Source organism: Heteronotia binoei, chromosome 1 (assembly GCF_032191835.1).
Source record: "Heteronotia binoei isolate CCM8104 ecotype False Entrance Well chromosome 1, APGP_CSIRO_Hbin_v1, whole genome shotgun sequence".
In the NCBI taxonomy this organism is placed as follows: Eukaryota; Metazoa; Chordata; class Lepidosauria; order Squamata; family Gekkonidae; genus Heteronotia; species Heteronotia binoei.
In genome coordinates, this window is record NC_083223.1 from 27977604 (window position 1) to 27994690 (window position 17087).

The window sequence follows — 17087 nt, forward strand, 5'->3', positions numbered from 1 at the left end:
CAATTTCCTTCTCCTTCTCCTCTTCCTCATATTCACTACACCAAACTGGCTCCTGTGTGTGTGAAATGTTAAAACAACAGGGCTGTTCAGATCTTACTGTAATCTTGTGTACTGCTAGAAATGTAACAGGAGAATTCAAGCAGTGCTGGTTTAACCATCCAAACTTTGGCGTCACTTTAAGGCATCCCATATTGGAAAATCAGATTCCCACAGCCAAAATAAACACCTGATTCCAGCATGACACACAAAAGCGCTTAATGTAAACACTTAATGAAGCTATGTGCTGTGTGTACATCACATTCAGATCTTAGGCAAGGCAAAAGAAACCGTCTTTAATAGCCTGCCAATTAAAGGACCTGTTCCCAATTTGCAGAACTGGCCTGCTGCATTCTGAGAATTGTTTAATATACTCGATGCATGTTTGTGTTAATGTTTGTGATTGAAGTTTTTCATTATTTGATGTTGTATTTGGCCTGGGAATGAATGCTATTTGGATGGGTTGAAAGTCATGATGCAAGCAAAGCCAAGGAAGTGTCTCTCTGATGGACCTCCACTTAAAAGATTTTGTTCTAAATAATATACTTTCTATTGTACGTCTTAAAGTTTTACTCTCTTTTTTTTCTTTTTACCAAAGAACTACAGAAACTTTTAAATGTTTTTTACAGGAAACAATAAGAATTGACATGCCTCACAACAGTGAAAAGGTCAAAGGGATACACAGTGTTTTGCCACACATGATGAGATCTACCATAATTTTAGAACTTTTTAATTGTATACCTGATATCCAAAGGGAAGATACACAAGGTGTTATCTCCTCATTTATAGTCTGCTTGTTGGGGGTTTTTACATACATATGTTCTACATGTGGTGGAACAATTTGAACATACATACTTTCTGGAAAACAAATGCCTCAAGTCCATTGATACAATTTTAAAAATGAGCTGGATCTGGATTTGACTTGCTTTCCCCAAAGCCACCCAGCAGATGTAAAATGTAAGAAGGAATCCTTTAAACTGCGGGAGACTAATCTGAGTGAGGTAAATAAAAGGGAGCACAGGCTGTGGTAAATAAATGCAAGTAAATGATCAGACAGGCAGAAAGGGACTATGAGGAACATATTTCAAAAAACATAAAGACCAACAATAAAAATTTCTTCAAATACATTTAAAAAGTAAAGGTGCAAGCACCAGACATTTCCGAATCTGCGGTGACGTCGCATCATGACATTTTCACAGCAGACTTTTTAGTGGGGTGGTTTGCCATTGCCTTCCCCAGTCATCTACACTCCCCCCCCTCCCAGCAAGCTAGGTACTCATTTTACTGACCTTGGATGGAGGGAAGGCTGAGTCAACCTTGAGCTGGCTACCTGAACCCAGTTTCTGCCAGATCGAACTCAAATCATGAGCAGAAATTCGGCTGCAGAACTGCAGCTTTACCACTCTGCAGCATGGGGCAGAAAATTATCTAGGGAAACAGTGGGCCCCTTGGATGACCAATGGGTAAAGGGATTGCTAAAGAATGATAGGGAAATGGCAGAGGAGCTGAATGCATTTTTGCCTCTGTCTTTACTGTGGAAGATGGGAGGTTCTTGCCCCATGAGATGATGAGAGAAGAAGTCCTACAAACGATGGACAAATTAAAAACTGACAAACCACCAAACCAAATGGCATATATCCAGGAGTTCTGAAAGAATTTAAATATGGACTTCCGGGTTATGTCACCTTGAACTCAGGGGTGTCCGCAGGTCATCCTCCTGCAGCACCTTTGAATCAGGCAGCTGGAGGGGGGCCACAGACATGGTTCCCTCATAGGAAGACCCTGGGGGGGGGTTCCTTCGGCATGGACTTTTGTGGGAAGTTAGGGGCACAGCGGCGGCTGCTCCTGTCCTTCTTGCATATCATGGCTCCGCCGCCATGATAGCTGATGCAGCAGGAAAAGGTGATCGCCCGACTGCTTTCTTTTGCTCCTTTCAATAAGCTTTTGATGTATTGCTTCTCTACCCCAAGCATGGCAATTCTACTTGGCAAGTAAGTGTGCTTTCAATACCACTAGCTAATGGGTCGTTCTACATACCAACAAGCGGACAGCTCAAAGGAAGGGAAAGAGGTCGATTACACGCCTACTTTTCCTGTGAATGAGGCCTCAAAACGTTAGAGCAACTTTAAGTATTGGTAACAATTTGAATTGGACTGAATACACAACCCAGATTATAATTGGATATATGTTATAGAGACTATTATTTGACTACAATATGGTCTGAACATAAACGAGATATATTTTAGAGAGATTTGTCCCTGTCGTCCGACTGCAGCTGAAATGATAACATTTAAAATCACAGCTGTTGGAATTTGGAATGACGGACTAACTGGATCTTTAAGGGGGGGGTTGTACGCATGCGTTAACTAAGCCGGCTGTGTGCTCGTCCTCCCCTCCGAATTGGAATTTTAAATAGCTCAAAAGAATGTAAATAGCTCTTTGGCAAGTCTATTTGAAGAACAAGCTTACTTACGAAGGTCTGAAGATCATAAGAATTCCTTTCTGGGGTCCCAGAGGGTAAGACAACAACTTTTACTATCAAATTAATGAGGCAACGCCCTGGTTAATTACTCAGCGGTCGCGGGTAACTCCGGAAAATAATCATCATGGCTAAGACAATTAAAGAATTATCTGAGCAGATATCAGCTTTCCAGACTTTAATAATGTCGTCCCAGGACCAGATGAGATCTGAAATTAAATCACTCAGGGATGCTTTTACAGAGTTGAGTGCAGAGCTCAAGGACACATGGAACATTGCAATCTCTGCTAATGAGCTGGCCTTATCTAATAAACAAAAAATACTCCAGCTGAATTCGCAACTTACAGAGCTCTCTGATCGTAACAGAAGAGCGAATCTGATCCTGGGTGGAATTTCAGAGGAAATAAATAATAAGCTCCTGGAAGGAACCCTTATAGACTGGATGGGTGAGCAAGGAGTCACTCTGCAATCTCAGGATATTGAGAGAGCTCATAGACTGCAAAGGAGACAAGATGGGGGTGCCCCAAGGGAAGTCATAATTAAATTTTCAAGGGAAAAGACTCAGCAGACAGTTTTCAAGACTTTGAAAAAAAGGAAAGATCTTTCTTTTAGAGGAAGGAAAGTTTGGGTGAGAGAAGACTTCTGCCAGGAAACCATCAGAAAGAGAAGGCTAATGAGACCCTTTGGGCAAAAATTATATGACAACAAGATTAAATTCTCTTGGGGGTACCCCTCCTCAATAATTATTTTTAAAGACGAAAAAAGGCTAGTGGCCCGCAACCCTAAAGAAGCAAGAGATCTCCTCACTCGCCTGGGCATCGCCACAGACGACCTGAGAGACCCGAGAGAGGAAGAAGAAGAAGAAACAGTGGAGCTCGGTGTGGACCCGGGAGAAGGAAGCTCAAGTAGACAAGAGAAAAGGCCAAGAACGGTCTACTAAAGGGAAGTATAAAATATTTTGAGCTAAATTTAGCTATAAGCTAGAAGGGGAGGGCGGGATGCGTGCCCCCTGGAAGGTGGAAGACAGGATGATGGTTTCATCCAGGAAGTTGTCTGTGCCACAGGGGAAGGGAATGGGGGGGGGGGTTCAGTAAGAAGTATAGAAAAATACCCTCAGCCATTAGGGCCCATGTCTGTTACATATAAAGAGAATGGATAGATCTTTAAGAGTCCTTTCACTGAATGCGAATGGTCTAACATCAAATCTTAAGAGATTCAGAGTAATTAAAATGGCTAAAGAACAAAGAATAGATTTGTTGTGCCTACAGGAAACTCACAAAAAAATAAATGATAGAAAACCATTGATAAAAGATCTGAGGTGGCAGGTTTTAGCAGAAGCAAGAGGGTCTTCCAAAGCTAGAGGCGTGGCTACATTGATTCGTAAGGATATTAAGGTGGAGAACATGGAAAAATTAGTAGATAAGGAAGGTAGATACCTCTTAGTTAAGTTTAAGCTGGAAGCCATAAAAATCACTATAGTAAATGTTTATGCACCAAATAAAAGACAAAGGAAATTCTTAAACTTGGTTTTTAAGAAGATACAACAGTTTTCAGAGGGCGAACTAATTGTAGTGGGCGATCTAAATATGGACATAACCAAGAACAATAGTATTAAGCTAAGAGATTGGGGCTTGAAGGACGCTCATGAGTTCATCAATACGAGACCCAGCCCGACACATATTTCTTGTAGACATAAAACAGCATCCCGCTTAGATTATATAATTTTGGGAAAAAAAAATAATATGGTGGTTAAAGAGATCAAGACCCATCCAATTTTGATTTCTGACCATGCCCCTCTAAGTATTGAATTAGAATTAAATCTTCCCTCGAAAAATAGACCTTAGAGGTATAACAACTTGGTAATGACAAAAGAAGAGGATAGGGAATACTTAATGACACAGTTAAAATTATATTTTAAGGAAACTAGAGGAACTGTGTCAACTAATATATTGTGGGACGCTGCTAAAGCAGTAATAAGGGGCCATTTGGTTAGGAAGGAAAAAGACATAAAAAGTGAATGGCATAAAAAAAGGCAAACAAAACTTAAGGAATTGGAGGAGTTACAAAAAAAAATAGTGGGAAAGTGTAATCCTAGTTTACAGATTAGAATTAAAGAGATTCAAAAACAGTTGGAGGCCCTAGATATGGCAACAATGTGGAAAAAGGAAATAATGGTTAAGAACGACTTCCAGAGGAATAGCATTAATACGGCAAAAAGATTAGCTAATTATTTGAAAGTTAAAAAGGCAAAACAATCAATTAGAACTATTAAAATTAATAATAGTACAACTCAAAACTCTAAGGAAATCACTAAGGCATTTGAAGACTTCTATAAAAATTTATATATGAAAAAGAATATAACGGAGGTGTGGGACGCACCTAAGCTAATCATAGAGGAGGAAGCAAAAGCCTCACTGGGTGCTGAGATTACACTCCAAGAGATAAAGGAAGTAATAAAAGCGCTCAAAAAGGGTAAATCACCAGGGCTGGATGGCTTTACTTCTGACTTTTATAAAGAAATGGTAGAAATTATAGCACCTGAATTGCAGGTAGTTTTTAACGAAGTCTTGGAAGGAAAGAAAGCCCCGGACTCATGGAAGGAAACAGAAATAATTTTGATATTAAAGCCCCAGAAAGATCCGGAAGAAGTAGGTTCATATAGGCCCATTAGTTTACTAAATCAAGATTATAAGATTTTTGCTAAGGTTTTAGCAAATAGACTTAAGAGAGTTATCCCGTCAATCATAAAAGGGGACCAATACGGTTTTATTGAGGGTAGATCTATTGCCCATCCTATTAGAAATATCTTAAATGTATTGCACCATGGCCAAAAGAAAAAAATAGCTCTGTTAAAGTTGGATGTTTATAAAGCCTTTGATACTCTCTCACATGAATTCTTGTGGCAAATATTAAAGAAGATAGGTTTAGAGGAACGGTTCTTACACGCTATACAGGAAATATACAACGGAGGTAAGGCCAAAGTTAGAGTCAACACTGACCACTCACAAGCGTTCCCAATTCAAGGGGGGGTAAGACAAGGCTGTCCACTATCCCCGCTTATATTTATAATAGCTATAGAGCAACTAGCAGAGTGAATTAGGAATGCCGGGAGAATAGAGGGGTATAAGTCAGGTATTGAAGAAATGAAAATTAATTTATTTGCGGATGATATCATAGTAATTATGTCTCACCCAAAAGACGGAGTTAAAGAGATTAAGATAATTTTAGATGATTTTGAAAAGTGTTCAGGGCTCGGAGTGAATATGGCAAAATCAGAAATTCTATACCTTAATGTTAATAGAGAGGAAAAACAGGAAATAAATAGGATTACGAATATAGGAATGGGAGCCAAGAGATTAAAATATTTAGGGATAGTCCTGCAAAAAAATATGAACAAAATGATAAAGGAGAACTATGGTAAAATATGGAAGAAAATAGAGAGGGATATGAATAATTGGAATCATAAAATACTAGGGATATCATCTAGAATAAGATCTCTTAAAATGTTCATGATACCAAAGTTAATGTATTTATTCCAAACGTTACCCTTAGGTTTGAGGAAAAATCAAATTGAACAATGGAATAAAGCAATCAAAGTGTGGATTTTTAATAATAAAAACAGTAGGTTTCATAAGAGAATTCTATACAACCTTAAATCAGAATTAGGTTGGGGAATCCCAAATTTAAGTAAATATTATGAGGCCTTCCAACTAAGAGCATTACTAGATTTGAGTGAGGATAAGGCACAGAAGTGGATTAATTTCGAGAATGCGGTCAACAGTGGCATTGGAAGATTTGGATTTTTTTCCACAGTGTCGACAAAAGATCTAAAATTAGCTATAGGGCCCAGAAGAGCAGCATTAGAAACCTGGATGAAATGGTACCCACAGTGGCTAGGGAAGGTTTCAAGGTGGAGCCCCCTAGAAGCTATTGTTAAGGAGGTGCATGCTATAAAATGGTGGGAAAGGCTTAAAAACAAAGGCTATTTTAGAGTGGACGATATGTTTAGGGCTGGTAAGCTAAAACCCTTACAGGAAATTATAGAAGATTTAGGTAATCAATACTGGTTAAACATAGCAGGCTTGCATAAGAGAGTTAAGATGATCAGTGAAAAGGGAGAGCTTTGGTTAGACACTCCAATGGAAGAGATATATAAGGTAATGGCCAAACAAAGGAAGGGTCTAGTGGGGTTACTATACAGAAAAATGATTTCAAATAAAGATAAAATAATAGTACATTTACAAAAGATTTGGAGTCATGAAGGTCAATTAACAGAGGGATTGGCTGGGAAAATCTTGGATGGTCTAGAAAGGATTAAAGTAACCAAATTTAAAGAACTGGAATATAAATTTTTCACAAAATGGTACAAAACTTCCGCACAAATAGCCAATATATTCCCAGGAGTGAGCTCCAAGTGCTGGCATTGCAAACAATTTAAGGGTTGGTTTGCACATATGTGGTGGGAGTGTGAAGAGGTTAAACCCTTTTGGGGGGAAATTATTCAATTTATTAGAAAAGTCTGCAATGTACCATTAACCATGATGTTGCTAAGCACAATAGGAAGTCCGGCACTAAGTAGACCCATGCAAAACCTTGTCAAGGCAATGATACTAGCGGGGAAGGCGGTCATCGCTTTGGGGTGGAAAGATAAAAGTAAATGGTCAATAGAAAGCTGGCACAGCTATTTGTTTGATTACATACAGTCTGACATCATGGCAACAATCAACAAGGATTCCACGTGGGAAGATAAAGTCAAGGAAATCGAGACCAGATGGAACCCTTATTTAGAGTGGATCTCAGGAGAAGCAAGGAAGGACATTCAGTGGAAGATCAGGACTCTGTGCCCTTGGCTGAGGGGAAAAGACTAAAAGAAGATGGGGAGGGTTGGGGGGGAGGGTTATTTGTAATTTCAACATCCATATGCTGTAATGGCCAATTGTACTAAAGTCAATAAAACCTAAAAATATTTATTTAAAAAAAAACAAAAACTGGATCTTTAAGCTACTTTTCAACTTGGATTAAGAGACTGAGTTTGCTTCAGAGAAAAATGGCACTGCCAAGCGAAATGTTCTACAAAAAAAGATTTGCTATGGAGTATTACTTCTCTGAAACAGGATCGTGGTTCATTAACAGAGTTGATTAGAAAGCAAATGGGAGCTTTTATGCTGAAAGCTAGCGAAATCTCAAATCTACATGAGCAGAGTGCTAAAGAGATTCTGGTGACGTCTGTGGAATTAGAAGGGGAAAGTGATCCGCTGCAAAATGAACAAAAGAAAACCAAAATGGAACCTTATGGACCAGTTAAAAAACAAGACCAGAAATCGAGATTGAGTGAACAAAATGAACAAAAGAAAACCAAAATGGAACCTTATGGACCAGTTAAAAAACAAGACCAGAAATCGAGATTGAGTGACGTTCTGCTGAGAGGAACAAATGGTGTAGAATTCCTTTCTCCATTACCAAAAGGGATGACTGCATTGAAAAGAGAGAAGGTACACCTCAGCCAACAAATCAAGATGTGGACATTTTTCAGGAAGAAGGATGTTTGAACTCTCTCTCTCTTTGTGGATAGTTGGATATGGAACTCTCAATAAGAACTGACATGCGATTTTAAAAGGCAAAGTGTGATGTATGGGTTATATTAAATTGTTTTTTCTGGAGTGATATGGATATAAAAGTAAAGGAATGAAAAGTTTTTAAATTTTAAGAAGACAGATAACGCAATTAACTTGCAAGTTGGCAGACCTTGTGGGTAGTTGGATATGGAACTCACAGTAAGAACTTATATATGATTTGAAAAGGCTAGGTGGGATTTCTGGGCTATATACTTAAGAAGGTAGATAACACAATTACCTTTCAATTTGGTTTGCATTTAATAGAAAAAAGATTGGTTTCTTATGCTCATTGTAATGAAGATATTGTCAAACTAATAAATGAGTGTGTATTCTTAATATGGTTAAGTAGTAAAAATCAAGTTGTAAAAACTTTCCTGAGAAGAAGAGTTTCTGAGTTATGGTTTCCTCTGTGGGTAATTAAATATGGAATTGTTAATAAGAATTAATATGTGATTTTAAAAGGTCAAGGTTGATTCTAAGGATGGAAAGGTTTTGTTAAAATGTTAGATAAATATACAGTTAATTTGGATTAATGGCTAAGAGGGCAGACAATAATTTTTTATCCAGTGTCAAGCATGGTTGAACATTATTGCCAATTGATTGCTTTAGGGTCCTGCTTATATCTGGTCTGTGAATTGTCATGAAGGACCCCAGTTCATTTGTTTGTTATTCTTTCCCTTTTCTTTTCCCGCTTTATGGCTGTTAATTTAGAGTAGTGTGAAGGAAACAAAGTAATCAGCACCTTCCCATATATTTATTTATTTATTTATTTATTCTATGACTTATATCCCGCCCTTCCCATAAAATGGCTCAGGGCGGCTCCACAGGGAGGCTGAGACATCTGGCGAAAGCAAGGATGAAGTTCTGATAAACGTCCTGGGAAAGTATACAATCTGATAGTTTAGGTGTGAACGCTTCCCCGTGGCCCCCTCCCTTGGAATTCCTTTGAAGTATGCCTTAAAAGTTTTGTATCAATGTATCAGTTTCATTAGTCTCAAGAAATGCCTTTGGCTAAAGTATCGGTCTATCAATAAACGTAGTCTTTGTATCAACTTCGACTCGTCATTGAACCCGCATGCTTGACATCCGGCAGATCTGCTCTTAGTATGTATGTTTGGAGAAATTGTTCATACTAAGACAGATAAATTATCATATTTTATTCTTCACCTGTTAAGGATAAGGATATGGGCTTCATATGTTTATTCTAGGATGATATTATTAAATTAACAAGTCTGTTTGTGCCTTCACGATATTTCATATGTTTACTGTAACACTGATATTGCAAAATTAACAAGCTAGTCTGTTCTTCCAATATGGTTTAGTTTAGCCAGCCAGCTTTTTGTTGAGACTACTCTGATTTTTTATACTTTTATGTGTTGAAGAAGAATTGTTTAGACTTATATTTTAAGTAATAGTTTAGTAAAAAAAGATATAATGAAAAATAAAGATGGTAAAATATATGGGGAGAATTTTATACTTACGGGTAAAAAGTATTGGGTATTTCATCTGGAGGTAGAACTGTGACTGATATTTGTATTTTTCTTTGTTTCTGTCTTTCCCACTTTGTATCTACCCTCCCCTCCCTATATTGTATCTATGTTCATGCTTCTTTTCTTTGCAGTTAAAATCAATTAAAAAATTGTATATAAAAAAGAATTCAAATATGAACTTGTGAATCTCCTGACAAAAATATGCAATTTATCATTAAAATCTGCCTCCATTCCTGAGGACTGGAAGGCAATTAATGTAACCCCCATCTCTAACAAAAAAAGTTCCAGAGGAGAGCCAGGAAATTACAGACTGGGCAGTCAAACATCGATAGTGATGGAATCTGTTATTAAAGATAGAATTGGTAGGTACATTGATGAACAAAAACTATTGAGGAAGAATCAGCATGGATTCTGTAAAGGAAGATCTGTTAGAAGAAAAGACTGGTGATGTTCCTTGTTTAGTTCTCCAAGACTACAAACACCATTGAGCTAGATAGAAAGATAGGTTCATATCAGTCTCCTTCCTGTTCTGCTTTCACTCACCCTCTCTAACCAGTAGAATGTAGTCTCAGGGAACATCCTTCCTGTTTGTTTTCCTCCTCTTCTTTTCTTATTTCCTGCATACAGCATGGTGTCTCTCCTCCTGATCTGAACTAAGCAAATGGCTTACCACAATTCCAAGCCATCAAGTTAGATAGTTTACACTCTTTCTCTCCACGATACTTATATGTTATGTTTCCTTTTAAAATAAATTCACCAGTATTGGTTTCTAAACTTAAAGCAAAGGCTCTCTGTGCAGTTTGTGAGATAGTGTGGTAACCATTAGACTAGGCCACGCTGCTGCACTGAAGCTCAGAAGGAGCACTCTGTTGAGTGAAGGTAAGGATGGCTGCTTGACCAGTCCACCCATCCTAAACCAGACCCAACAAGATCTTGTCTCACTAACCTGTTGGAGTACTTTGAGAAGGTGAACAGATATGTGGACAAGAGTGACCCAATAGATGTTGTTTAGCTAGAATTCCAAAAAATGTTTGATAAAGTTAGAAGGCTCCTCAGTAGTCATGGGATAAGAGAAAAAGTCCTCTTGTGGATTAAAAACTGGTTAATTAGCAGAAAACTGAGATTGAGTATAAATGGGCAGTTTTCACAGTGATGGGTGGTTAACTATTTGGAGGTGGGAGTAAGCAGTGAAGTGGCTATGTTTGAAGATGAGAATAAGTTGTTCAGGGTGGAAAGAACCAGGGAAATGGTGAAATGCTCCAGAGGGATCTGTTGTGTTAAATGAGGTTCAATATGGGCAAGTGCAAAGTAATGTGCATTGGAGTAAAAGAATCCTAACTATAAATACACATTGATGGGGTTGGACATGGTGGGGACTGACCAGGAGTCGTGGTAGCTGGCTCACTGAAAAAGTTGACTCAGTGTGCAACGGCGATTTTTTTTTAAAGGCCAATGCTGTGCTGGGAATTATTAGGAAGGAAATTAAAAACAAACCAGCCAGTATCAGAATCCTCCTGTGTTTCTCCTTCATTTCCCTCTTGAAAGTACAATACTCTAGGTGAGGTCTAACCAGAGTAAAGTGTATACTTCTGTATCCTGATCATGCAAAGTGATGGTATCGCTTTACTCTGCTCTGGTTAGACCTCACCTGGAGTATTGTGCTCTCAAGGGGGAAATGAAGGAGAAACACACAGGTTTTCACCTAAACATTAGGGAAAACTTTCTGAAAGTTAGAGCAGTTCCTCAGTGGATCAGGCTTCCTCAGGAGGTAAATCACATCAAACTTCCTAAGAAAGCAACTAAAATTTGGGTCACAGGACTTATTCTTCCAGCCAGCGATACCCCAAGACAAGATCTTAAGGTTGGATGTTACAGGCTCTTTTCTCAGTCAGTCAGTTTCTGCTATCTGTTCAAGTGATTTATCCTTGTCGAAAAAAGACCTAACCTTGATTAAAAACAGAGGAGCCTATTCTTAAACTACTTGCGCTTGACAAAGCTGTTCTCATTTCTATTAGAAGCTTAAGATCCCTTTCCTGACTTAAACAGATAAGGTGAGAGGAAATTTAAGTACCAGAAAATAGTGAACCAATGTTATAAATCTATGCCCATATAGTGAATATGTATGTACTATTCTTAATACTCAAGAATCTACCATTGAAATGTATTAAATCTAAAAGTTCTCCTAAAAATCTCATTCTTAATGCTTTGGCATCGCTCCCAATCCTTCTAATCACCTTTTTATCATCATCATTCTATGGAACATCTCCACAATGATTTCCTTAATAATGGACATTCTTTGTATGATTAAAAGCAACTTTTATATTAATTCTATGTGGTGGACAGCCCAATCCAGACATACGAGGCAGACGGCCGCTCGGGCATGGGCGGATCTACGGTGCTGCTCATTGGCTTTCGAAGGGGAGACCTTATGCCACGCTTGGAGGGGTAAGAGCGACCCGACGAGTGAGAGAGAACCCGCTGCCATGGTGATTCTGTCCAGGCGCACGCCATTAGCCCGCTGGCAAGGCGGGAGTGGAGGAGGTGCAGGCTCATGTGGGACCACAGGATTGGCCAGCCCATTGCACGTGACCGAGCAAGGGGGCAGAAAGCCTGCACCTGAGAGGCTGTCAATCCCCCCACTCCCTCCCGCTGTCAGAGACTCTGCCAATGACAGACAGGCGGGCAGAGGCATGTGCGGACAAGCAGGAAGTGCCAAGTGCAGGAGTTCATTGTACTAGACAGCGGCTGGAATGTGTGTCTGGAAGTGGCCAGACCAAGTCCGAAAGACACCCCCTGGAGCCACCCCTGGTGTTGCCCTGTTGCTGCCCCCTGCTATGTGCAAGGAACACCTCCCCTGGGGGCCGCAGAACTCAGAGTGCAAGCTGCTGGGCATGCATCCACTTTAGTGCCCCCGCCCCCTAGTGCCCAGCACACAACAGCCCTGTGAGGTCAGGTAGGCCGTCAACCTGGGCAGGCTGAAAAGCAGCAACCCCCCTCCCTGTCCAGCCACGCAGGGGGCAACGTGGTGGCTCATAGTTCATCCCCCTGCAAGATCCAAGTCTGCCCACACTCCCAGGCATTCCCTCGGAGAGGCCACTGATGGGGGGGGACGGGTTGCCCCGGGAATGTGCAACAGATATCAAGCAGGAGAGACAACAGAGGGCACAGCTCAGACTTTATTTTTCTGGAACAGAGTGCAACAGTCTCCCTGGAGTGCACTGGGCAGTCTCACCGTGGGCAGGGCTCCATTTAGAGACGCAGGTAGAAGCAGCTGAGGGAGTGAGGGGCGGTGGAACAACACATGCAGAAGCCTCTGTGTTGAAGTCCCACCTGCAAAATGGAGACAGAGATCAAGAGCACCTACAGGGGCAGCAGCTGGAAGAGTAGGCTGCATTTCAGTCGGGCGCTCTCTTAAAGGGACAGTCTCTGACCCACCTCCCCACATCGGGGCAACGGCCAACCCCCCATGCCCTTCCAGTGGTTAGGAATGTGGCAGAGGGCAGACCAAGGGAAGGGAGCAGGCTGCAGCACAGGGAAGTGGGCTCAGCAAATGCCCCTGCTGGAGCCCACTGCCTGGTTCAAGTGCCAGAGGTTGAGAGCGAGGGGAGGGGGAGGACGGGGGGGACAGTGGAACTTACCCAGCCATGGGCGACAGTCCTCACATGCAGAGCCTCCGGGAGCCCGGAACCTGTGGAGACCTGGAAACAAGAGCAGTTAGTTCCAGGAGAGAGACCTCTCTCTCCCCCTTGCAAGTCAAAGATACTGTCAAAGCAACCGCATGGTGCAAAACCTGTCACCAACATGCCTGCCTGTCCCTCGCTCTACGTCTGTATGGCCAGGAGCTCACCGGCAGAACTTCCCACCACACGAACCTGTTCCTAACAACTGAGTTGTGCGAGGCAGAGCGAAAGTGGGGCGCTATTGGGTGCCAGGGAGGGGGCCAGGTGCGAGGGGATTGGTGAGTCAATCACGCTGCTCCTTAAGGGGTTTGCAAGCTTTCGCAGCGGTGGAGGTGACCTTTGTTTTTGGTTTCAACAAGTGCTTCTGGGACACGCCGCTATTTTTGCTGGCGTAACATTGCGCATCTCAGGGGGGGGGTCATGGGCCAAACTGCTCAGGCAGCTGCCTAAGTCTACCACGCCCCCAACTCAACTCCTCCTCCGCCTGAATGCTGCGCTCCACCTCATTTCCGCCCATGCTCAAATGCAGCCCTCAGGCACTGCTGCCCTTGGGCAGAGTGGTGCTCAGGTGGCTCCCCGCCCACATAACTCCCCTCCACTGTGGCAGACGGTCATACATCAGCGCAAATCCTTCCTGCGCCCACATAGCGGCTAGTCTGATCCCAAAAGACTTTCCGCTCCCCCCCCCCTCTGGATTGTGCTGTAAATGTACTTTGCATCTGTAATGTAATGTAATGTAAAATTTTATTTATACCCCACCCTCCCCCCCTAAATAAATCTGAGACTTGGTGTGTGTGTTTTCCAATCAGAACAATGCTGTTACTTGTGTCACTCAGGCAGCTTCTAACAAACTCCTCTTGCCCCCTCCCATCCAGAAAGGGACTTTTTGATCCAAGCTAAGTTGGCTCACTGCCCTTCCTCTGGTTTCTTCTCAATATGTATATTCACATTAAAGCATTTCAATGTGCCTCATTCCCTTTTTCAGTCTTTCTCCACAATCAGCAGCACTATCAGGGCAGCTAATTAAGAATCTTAAGACCCTTAAAAGAGATGTTAATTCCTTTTATCTGTTATTTTTCATTATCAAGCCATCCCCCCACCCCATCTTCATAAGATGAGTTTGTAAAGTGCTCTGGCATTCGTTCCAACAATGGATCAATATTTCTGCATATTTACTTTTTAGTCTTCTGTTGACTGAAAGTCTTGGTTACATTTTAACAGGGTTCATGCTGACCCGATGGAGACTTCTGTCTCTTGCTGAAATCAGGTTTGAACTGAAATACACACTTGAAGACACACACAGAGAGGCCCACCAGAATGAAGAATCAGAAGTCCATATGTTTTCCAAAGCCACATAGGCATGGCTAACAGGAGGGCAGGCACTAATTTATTGTTAATGGAAACACTCCCTTTGTCCCTTTTGTGGTTTTCACTTCTTACAGTTGTTGATTGGACCCTCAAGTTGTTGATTGGACCCTTATAGTTCTTATGTTGGTGATGTGGCTTGGGATCACTTTTCTCCAGAAGTAGGGGTGCCGGAATTACAGTATGTTCCTGTAGACCCGAGTTGGGGGAAAAACCACCTTAAAAACTTTTTGTTCCATTGCAAGATTGATGGAATTTCTGGGGTGTTAAAGGTCAATAGGACTCTTTGAGTTTGATTCATACTAGTCAGAATTCCCAGGTCTTTATTCTCTCTGCATGGAATACAGGAAGCTCCCAGATTTCCTAGGAACATTTAAACAATGCTATGTTCAATTGGAGCATAACTCATGGTGTTTCTTGCCCAGTAGGACTTGTGGTTGACAAGTGGTTCTCAGCTTGTAATAGCCACCCAAAAGTGAATGGGTAAGCTGTGAGCTTCCCTGAGGTGCATGCTTCATGCCAGGTATGGAAGTAAATGTTTCACTTTTGGTTCATGGGCACTGAACATGTGGCTGTATGGCAAGCCACTCCTATATGAGGGAGGGAAAAAAAGTTCTCTTAATTTTCTTCTGGGGGTGTCAAATGGTATAGGATAGCCCAATAATTCAAACATATTTTATTGCATTTAAATAATCAGATACAAAAGTCATATATTATATAGTATGATCATGCACCAAATATAGAACATAATAAATGATATAGTTTACTCATTATAATTAATTATAAAGTTTTAACCTTCATAATAAAAAGTACATATATCATATATTTGAACATTAACTGTGAGCTAAAATAAGTCATATTATATAAGTGCTAACAGCAGGTATGAGATAAAACTCTAGCATAAAGAAATATCATTAATTACGTTAGGAAGGGTAGCCCAATCTTGTCAAAGCTCAGAAGCTATGCAGGGTCAGTACTTGGATGGGAGATCATCAAGGAAGACTTTGCAGAGGAAGGCAATGGCAAACCACCTGTGCTTAGTCACTTGTCTTGAAAACCCTACAAGATTGCCATAATGTGAGGTTTTGCTCAGATTCAGTCAAAAAGGCTTTGGCAGGGGTCAGACAACTAGCTCAGTGCACACTTATCTCATTTCACTCATACCCATCCATTTAGCATTCCATGTGTAAATGTCCAGACAGGTCCTGTAATTCATTTCAATGTGCATCTATCCCATCTTTGATTGCCCAGACATCCACTGTGCACTCTACGTTGAGCATGTGGCACAGTCCTCTTTTTAAAAAAAAATCTGGGGATTGTGCAAGCACATAACCGCATAGGTGGTTCAAAGAATCTCCACTGGGAAGACACATCTGCACACAAGTGCAGAAATGAATTACCTCATTGCAGCTGATTTTAACAGTGAGATTCCACCACCAAACACTGACAGACCATTGGTCCATTAGTCTTCACTTTTACCCACCAGAATTTTATAGCTTGTTTGAGGAGTTTGTCAAGGGAATTGTTTGAAGCTGTTTAACAGTTGTAGCAGGAAAAGTCCTGCGTTGTCCAATTAATAGTAAATCATACTCACAAACGAGGTCTGAGGCAAGGTCAGGAAAACAGCTTCTTTATTTAACGTGCATAAGCGCTCTATACACGGGCTCCAGACCCGAGGGTCTGAGCGATGATCACAGTTACCTGCCATCCCTTATAGGGGGCCTCCGCCCACTCACTACCTTAAAACACCCATGTTTTCCAGTTCCCTGGGAGGACGCCCACGTCATACTTTAATCACACTCCGGGTTGTTTTTCAGCTCTCTGGGCCCTTCTTGGAGCCCCTCTTGGAGCCCCTCTCGTGCCAGTTTACCAGCTCCCGGCGCCCCTTTTAGGGCTTCTGTTTGTCCCCCGTTTCCCCACACGGAACCATTGCACACACACATTCCTATTGCTACACTGCTTTTTGCTAGCGCCTAATGAAGTTCCCTTTTACGCTTTCTACTGGCGCTTCTGTGCTTCCCACTCCGAAAGGGCAATGACCTTTTGTAGTTCCCTTTTTCTCAGCCAACTAACACTCCCTTGCTTAAACTGCTCCAAAAGATTATTTTCTAAAAGCACTGTTATTTAATTCTAGCTTCGCCAAGCCATACATATTGATTAGGTATTGGTATTGATTCTTGTTCTTATCGATCCACCGCTATACAGTGAATTTGACAACTGGTATGAAGATGGAGGAGATAATTCACAGACAGTTGGTTGCTTACTTTGGGGTGATATTCTTCACCCTTCAGCTTTGTTTGATGTTCCTGCATTACCACTAGCGGAGAGTAATAACGCAGAGAGCTTGAAGAGACACACTCCTGATAATTCATAGGGCAATCAATTGAGGCCAACAGAGATGGATCCTTCTGGCCAGATCTCT